The following is a 7,783-nucleotide window of genomic DNA, read 5'->3' as shown; positions in this document are numbered from 1 at the left end:
TGTATTTTTTTCACACAGTGTAACTGGGCTAGTCCTTCCTCTTTCAGTAATCTAGTTTGTATAAATGGGTAGAGTTATTTAATTGTTTTTTAACCACCCTGTCCACATCAGAGATGAAATTGCTAGTTTAATTTTTCTTAAAACTAAAAAATAGTTTCTTGCCATGGGAAATTCACTTGTCTTTAGAATGTATTTCTTCTGTGGTATTTACTCTGCAACTCTCTAACCAATTTATTTACCTCATGGAGATCCTTATTTGAAATCCCAGATTCTTCAGATAACAGCTCTTCGGGTTCCCTCCCACCCCCACCCCTTGATTCAAGGGCTTTCATCTGCCTGGTCTCCCTGCTGTTTTCTTCCCTCATATGTTGCTGGGCGAGTTGGTGGTAGCCATTAAGCATCAGTATGGAAAAATGTGCTCATCTTTGGAGTGCTGTTTTCTATTCTTCAGGACCTATTCAGATTTACCCATGACAGACTTGTGAAGTAAGTCATATGACATTTCCCATTCCCTGGAGATCTTAAGTGTGGGATCATATTGGACAAATAGTTAACAGTATTCAGTATCAGCAGTTCTCTTGTGGCAACGTACTTTCTCAAGGGTTAGTTTTAATAATAGAAAATAAAACGATTGCAGCCTTAAAGCAAAAGTAGACCTTAGGAACTTAGACTCAAATTTAAAAATCAATGATGCAAATTGGAGATCAAACACAGCTAATATGGTTAACCCTATTAATTAACCCTTCAAATTTCTTCTGTAGGAAAGGCCATCTCTTGGAAAGAAAGAGATTTTAAAAACAAAACAGTTTGTTTCATTTATCATGGCTTTTCATTAAAGGTTATTATTAATTAGAGCAAACTCCCTTTCAACTGTTTATTTGGAAGTTTTCATGAGTTATTGTTATTACTGCCTGCCAACTTTCTTCAATTTATGACACCATAGCTCTTTCTGTAAAGATCAAAGTGATTAAATTATGATGAGAAACTTCCCAAACTGTGTTTTGCTTAAGTATATAGAATGAAATATTTAATTTGACCTTTAAAAATTTTTTTTTCCTTTGTTTAAATTCCATCTAAATGAGAACACAAGATTAGTAGTCAGGCAAGTTTTTCTGAGAAGTGGGTTGCAGTGTCATATGGTAGCTTTTGATTATTATGATACGTTGTCTTGTGACTGCTATATAAAATGTCAGCTGAGTGACTATGGTTGAGTGCAAATGCAACAGCTTGCTTCGCTGACCTGGTATTGCATGCATGGCATTCTGTGATACTTAGCTTACCTTGTAATTACCGTTTTATGACAGAAATGAAATCTTTAATTACTCAAACAGTAAATGTCCTTTATGGGTAGCTTCTTATAATATGCACAAAACCTATATGCTTTTGTCAGTTGTCTTTCAAGGGATTGATTTCCAGTGTTAAACCAAAAGAAAAAGATACTATTTTTATTTTCAGTTTCCAGATAACAAGTGACAATTTTGATGTGTGCTCCAAAAATCTTTCCAAAATCTTCTTGCTTTGAGGAAAAGGTGATCAACATGGATTTTGATTAGTGTATATTTGTTCATACCAATAAATTAGATACCTGGTTCCACTGGGCTTTTGACAGCTTTTTGATAGACACATGTGCATGTCTTGTGTGGAGACTTGATTGTGTCTACAGCATACAAAGAAGTATGGAGTCAGTCAGAGAGCCCTAAGCATCTCCTGTGCGATCAAGATGAAGACTGTGTTATGATAACTGCTAATTGTTAGATTACATTAATAATCAAGGAGTCAGCTATAGAGGTGGCAGAGGCAGTCAACACCTCTGTAGGTTGACCATATTTGTGCATTTACTATAGTTAGAACATTTTAAGTGATACCATCTATAGTTGAAATTGCTCTGTGCTTCTGATTTTCAGTTGGTCATCAAGGATCCATCCCCCCAATACCCTGATAATATACTACCACATTCACTAGTTGCACTAATTCAAGATCTAAATGTTCTTGTTCCTGTTGTTAATGGAGATGTCAGATACTTAAGAACCTCTTGGAAAACTCATGGCAAGTCTGTCACGTGGAGGAGTGGTTTCCAACAGGTGAGCTCAGCCTCCCCTGCAGTGGTTCACCTACATCAAAAGTGACATTTAGAGTGTAAGAAAATCTTCCTATGAATTTTTCTGCTACTTTTATTTCAAGATGTGCAGGGTCCTTAGTGAGGTCCCTTATTATTGGGCTTTAGGAAGTATAAACTATTTTTTCCCATTTAACTTTACGGAACAGTTTAATGTATCCCTTTTTAATTATATAGCTAATTCAGCGGGTAGACATTAGCTTATCAAAAGTTTAGTGTGACTAACTTAAAGACAAAATACAGTAACGGCTATTCCTAAAAAGGTATGTTTGTTCATGTATTCTCTTTCAGTTATTTGCATGCCTTTTCCTTCAAGGTGCTCATACAAAATTTTAGAATTGTAAGATGCTCTGACATGTCTTTTCCTTATTTTACTACTTTATGACCAGAAGCATTTGCTGGTTTAGTTCATGACTGTATCTGTAGCTGAGATTGGAAGAGTCATCATTTCAAATGGGAGTCTGGGGGCTTTCACTATGTTTGTCTCCATGATAGTTAAAACAAGTGACAATTAATTTTTATAAAAAATAACCCCACATATTTGCAAATAAAGTTTAAACCACCCCCCACCCCCCATTTTGGAAATCATATGGGTTTTTGTAGAAGTTAAAGTGAGCTTTGCAGGTGTTCTCAAAAGACTGATTACAAGAGTCCCATTTTTACTGTATGTCAGCTGAAAACCTTTCTTGCAGGCAGAAAATTCAGCTTGAACTGAAATCAGTTTTGAAAGAGGAAGGGCAGCCTGTTCAAATACGTGTTTCTGTGCCCTGCTAAAGCTTAAAATAGCTATCTGTGTGGTGAAGTGGTTCATAGAAACAGAGAAATAGTTTGATCTGGGCAAGCTGCATATGTTGAAGTTAGTGGATAAAATTGTTTGACCCAGTGCTCATTCTAACCAGAAAGGATTTTATCCGTATGTCCTTGGAATGTGGTCCATACGTGTAGTAGCTTGTAGTAGCTTGCTCTTCTGTGATTTCCATGATGAGATTTTTTTTTCTCTTTGCTTGTTCTTGCTGAAAATTGTGGCAGTATGGAGCAATGCCAGATCTCCTGTCTGTTGCTTTTCTTACCGGCTTTCAACCCTGTTACAATAAACAGTTAACCTTAATTACCTTGTTTTTATTTGGAATAGGTAGTGTTCTTTGCCCTGTCATAGAGCTACAGATAAGTGAGAAGCCAGCAGAGCTACAGATCACTGTAATGTTCTTCACGAAGTATTTTCAGTCTTTCAGCATATAAAAAAGGATAATTATCTGATGCTATAATGTCAACCTGTCCCACTTTTTAGGGTGGGACACTGAAAGTTTAGAGTGGTGGGTTTTGGTGGGGTTTTTTTTGAGCTACTAGAGACTTAACTTTTCTAGCAAAGCAAGAAACTGTTCTTTGTATTTATTAAATGCACACAGAAAGTAAAGAATAAAAGAGGAAACATTGGTGAAAAGTGTCTTGAGTACAGAACCTCCACTGCACAACCTCCTTCACTCTTCCACTTTTTGTACAACCGTTCCTAAAGGAAAAGCCCTCCTCTATAGTCCTCTAGAGGGCATAGGACCTCTTGTTCAGAAAAATGTAATTTTTTTTTCAATATATTTCTTTAAGCAAAGCACAGAGAAAAAAAATATTAAAAGTAGCAAACATTCTGCTTTTGTCTATATTTTACTAGAGGGTGAAAGCCTAGAAGATTTTATAAAATGTATGAAATCTGTACAGAAACAGTTATAGTTTTGCTATGTAAGCATAGCTTAGAAATGTTCTATGCTGGCAGCTTTTAGGCAGTCTGCTGGAAATGTGAATCAGCGAGCATATACATGCACGATCAGGGTGCCTGTGCAAACCTGATGTGGTGCTGTTAATTGAAGCGAAGGGGCCACTGCCTTACTTGACTTTATCAATGCATCCAAAGTTACTTGATTTTTATTCATAAATTTTGATGGCTATGTGTGTTATCATTAATTGATGGAAAACTCCTCAGTAAGTGTTGTCATTGCTTAAAAAGCATTTCGCTTTCCTGGGAAGATATTTGGGTCAGTAGTGTATGACTATTTAAATTTATATTGTGCCTCCAAAAATATTTTGTTATACTGAAGAATATAGGTACATAGTCTGGTAGAAAAATAATCTTTGAGTCATAACACTTGACTTTCAATTCCGCTTTCCAAAGTAATTGTTCCAGCATTCATGTTTATTTTTACATTTCCTTTTGCTGTCGTTTCCAAACTTGAATGTATGGTGGTGTGAGGAAGTAAAAGAAGTGAGAACTTCCCTGACTTGATTATCTCATCTCTAAGTCACTAGATGGTGCCATTTCACTTCTCTGGAATCAGAAACTGGTTTACACAGGGTTTTTAGTAACAGTTACTGTGTTTTTAAAAGAAAACAGAATAATTGGACTTTTGAGTTCTTTTTTGGAACTATCATTTTTTTTCTGAGACTATGCAAGATACGTATATTGCTCAAATAAAAGTAACGTTTTAATGAAAATGTGCAAAATTTCCAAGTTCTGTTCTTTTAAATTGTCATAAACTTTTAGTTTTACATTCGTTTGCATATATTCTACTGACTTTGATAATGACGCCTGATTTGATAAAAATGCATTTTAAATGTAGAATTTTTTGAGGGTCTTTTTTCCTTGTCTTCTTGAGATCTAGGAAAGTATCTTCAGCTACTGTGAATTATGATAGGAATTACTTCAGTTGAGGTGTAGTGGTTTTCACCCCTGGACAATTGCTCTGGATTTCTCTATGGCTGAATTAAGAATTGAAACAAAGAGAGTTAACAGTGGGTCGTTGATGTATCTTACTATGGTCCTGGGATACCACAGAAACAACTTTGTGCAGTTCCATGTAACGGGCTAAAAGTTGTCTGGGGAACTTTTGTTTCATAGTTTCACATTAGAAAGTGACGTGGTAGTTTAGTGTATTGTCACAACTGGCGTGCTCATTAAGAGTTAGGCATAAGTGATGGGTATCATTTCCAAGCTTAACCACAGGCTTTTCTGTTTGGCTGGTCAGAAATGGGAAGGCTTGCAAAATAGCTTTGATGCTTGTTTTGTAACAGCTCCAATTAAGAGAGTGGCAAAGTAGAACATAACATTCACAGGGATGCTTTTTATTAATAAAATTACTTATTTTGAATGATCCTAATATCAGATGTTGATTTGTTGGCCAGCAGTCCTTCTCACTGAGGAGCAATGTTCTGAAACCGTAGCTGCCATGTTGTGGTAGGAAGTTGGTGTGTGGATGAGGTGCAGTGGGTTAGGTCAGTTACAGAACAAAATCAGTTTCAGAAAAAGTACTGAATACGTAAGTTGTCTAAAGCTATGCCTTAAGTGGGTTATGGTTCTAGCTTAGAATGTGGGCAGACCTCCAGGATGGTCAAGAAAGGCTCTTAATGTAATCAAATGATCTAAAACCAGTACCACTGAAAACATTCAACTGGTTGTGTGAGCTGCTTGGTTCCCCAAGGCTGCCAAGCCACCATCTCTTTGTTAGTTCTAACTTTGTGAAGAGCCAAGCATGTACCAAACGTTCATGTTAAAGAAATGGAGACTTCAGCACATCCCAATGCTGGATGCGTAGTCATGTCAGCCCGCACTGTTCTTAGCAGTTGGGTACACCTACTCCAAGAGTTGTACAGTCGTGTAAAGCCATCCAGCAGCCACTGGTGTTTTTTCATTGACTCTGAAAGATGAACATCGTGGGAAATTTTGTGTGTGTTACAAAGTCTTCTGTTAGCTTTTGTTGGGCTTAATTAAAGAACAGAGAACATGAGATGTGCCTGTAAACAATTGCTTGTTGAATAGACAGCCAAAACTGAACCAAGGTGTCAGATTTTACTTTTCTGTAATGTTCCTGCTTATCTGGCATTTTTGAAATGTAGAACATATAAATACTGCCTTCTTTTAAAGACGTCTGTGGGGTAGGTTAAGCTCCAGTTTGCATTTTCTAGTGATGAAGAAAAAATGTTTGTCTTTTTTTAAGTAGAAGGAAAAACAAGGAAAATAAAACAAAAGTGTTAATAAGATTTAAATATTCCTTGCAAAGTAATAATTGAAACCTTACAGGCTTGAATTTGTATGTCCCAAGCTGTATTTGTAGTTAAAAAAAGCCTACACCACAATTAATTCATAAACTGATTTTCCAACATATACACACTGTGTAAGAATAACTATTTACAGTTTTCATTTAGAATTTCAGAAAATTTGGTTACTTGGAAATAATAAAAAAGCAGTGGTTGGCAGTGGTGATGGTTGTTCTGAGCCACCTGATGGCATAAGTTCTCGTGAGTTCACACATTAGTTTCGTTTTCTTAAGGTCTTGACAGTAGAAATGGAAGGTGGGGTAGATTATCAGCTACTACGAAATGAGCAGAATTACAAACTGATGATTTATTTGTAGTGTGAAAGTGAGGGGAATATTCCACTCAGCAGTTGTCCAATTCTGGGTATCCAGCTACCCAGCCACGGGATACAATTAATTTTCCCATGTAACTTCGTAGTTTGCTGTGTTCCTTTCATTTGGGGCTACTGGGCTGCTGATCCCGAGCACTGAGATGGATGAAACTCTGGGACAGAGAGCTGCAGCTAACACACTGCGTATTGAAGAACTCTGGGTTTTTTAAAAGCTCTAATTTCTTTAAAATGACACCTTTTCATTTCACCTCCCCAGCTGTTTGACGTCAATCATCTCTTCTTATGTGAAGAACTCTGCATGTTACTTACATTTCTGCTACTTGGTTGCACTATTTTTATTTTTGCAGGCTTTCCTGCATCCTCACTATGAAAGTAGCATAGTGCCATCCTTTATTACCCTGATTCTTATGGGGACTTAGACTTTCTTCACTGCAGGTGGCTCCCTTCAAAATCTGAAATGCTGCTTGTTACGCAGGACAGTGACTTCCTTTTAGCTCATCAGCATCCCAGAGAGTATATATTGTTCTCTATAATCTCTCTACACATTTAGAGCAACTGGTGGCTTCTTGAATTTAGGGGGAGGAAAAAAATCAATATTTGTTTACTTCATAACTTGGCTTTTGTCAAGCAGCTGTTTGAAATACACAATTCAAACCTCCTCATGGATACCGCACATCTGAGAACTTTTATCGTTCACTTGTGGCTTTCTGCAATAATAAGAGAAATGATTTAATATTAAGTTTTATATGTTTAACTATGGGTAAAAGATTTAAAGTTGAGGATTAGGTCTTGAACTTAGATGACAATTAATGTATTGATCTTGCTACAAAATTAATGAAAATGTTTTACTTGAACATGGTAAGGTTTGCAATAGCAAAAGAACTCAATTTTCTTCCACCATTTTAGCTGAAGGCCAGAAGTCTTTATTTTTTTTATTTTATTAAAGCTTCTATATATAAGATACTTCAGAAATTACAATTTGCTTTTTTTGGCATTCACTTTTAGGTCGATATATTAAAAGTAATCCATCCTTTGGGGTTTGTTTTTGTACGTTAGATACTATACATGCAAAACTTTTTATGACTCAGTGCTTCCTGAGCAAATTTTGAAATACACATAGTTGTGCAAGTTGTGTTGTACCCCTACACTGTTCACAGTGGAGTAAATTTAAAAAGAAGATATTTGTCATGATCCCACTGTACACTTTTAGCAAAATAGTCTTGTGACTGGTCAACCAGTTTGGACAAAGTTGTACC

Source organism: Falco peregrinus, chromosome 1 (genome assembly GCF_023634155.1).
Source record: "Falco peregrinus isolate bFalPer1 chromosome 1, bFalPer1.pri, whole genome shotgun sequence".
In the NCBI taxonomy this organism is placed as follows: domain Eukaryota; kingdom Metazoa; phylum Chordata; class Aves; order Falconiformes; family Falconidae; genus Falco; species Falco peregrinus.
Note: the sequence above shows the minus strand (reverse complement) of the source record.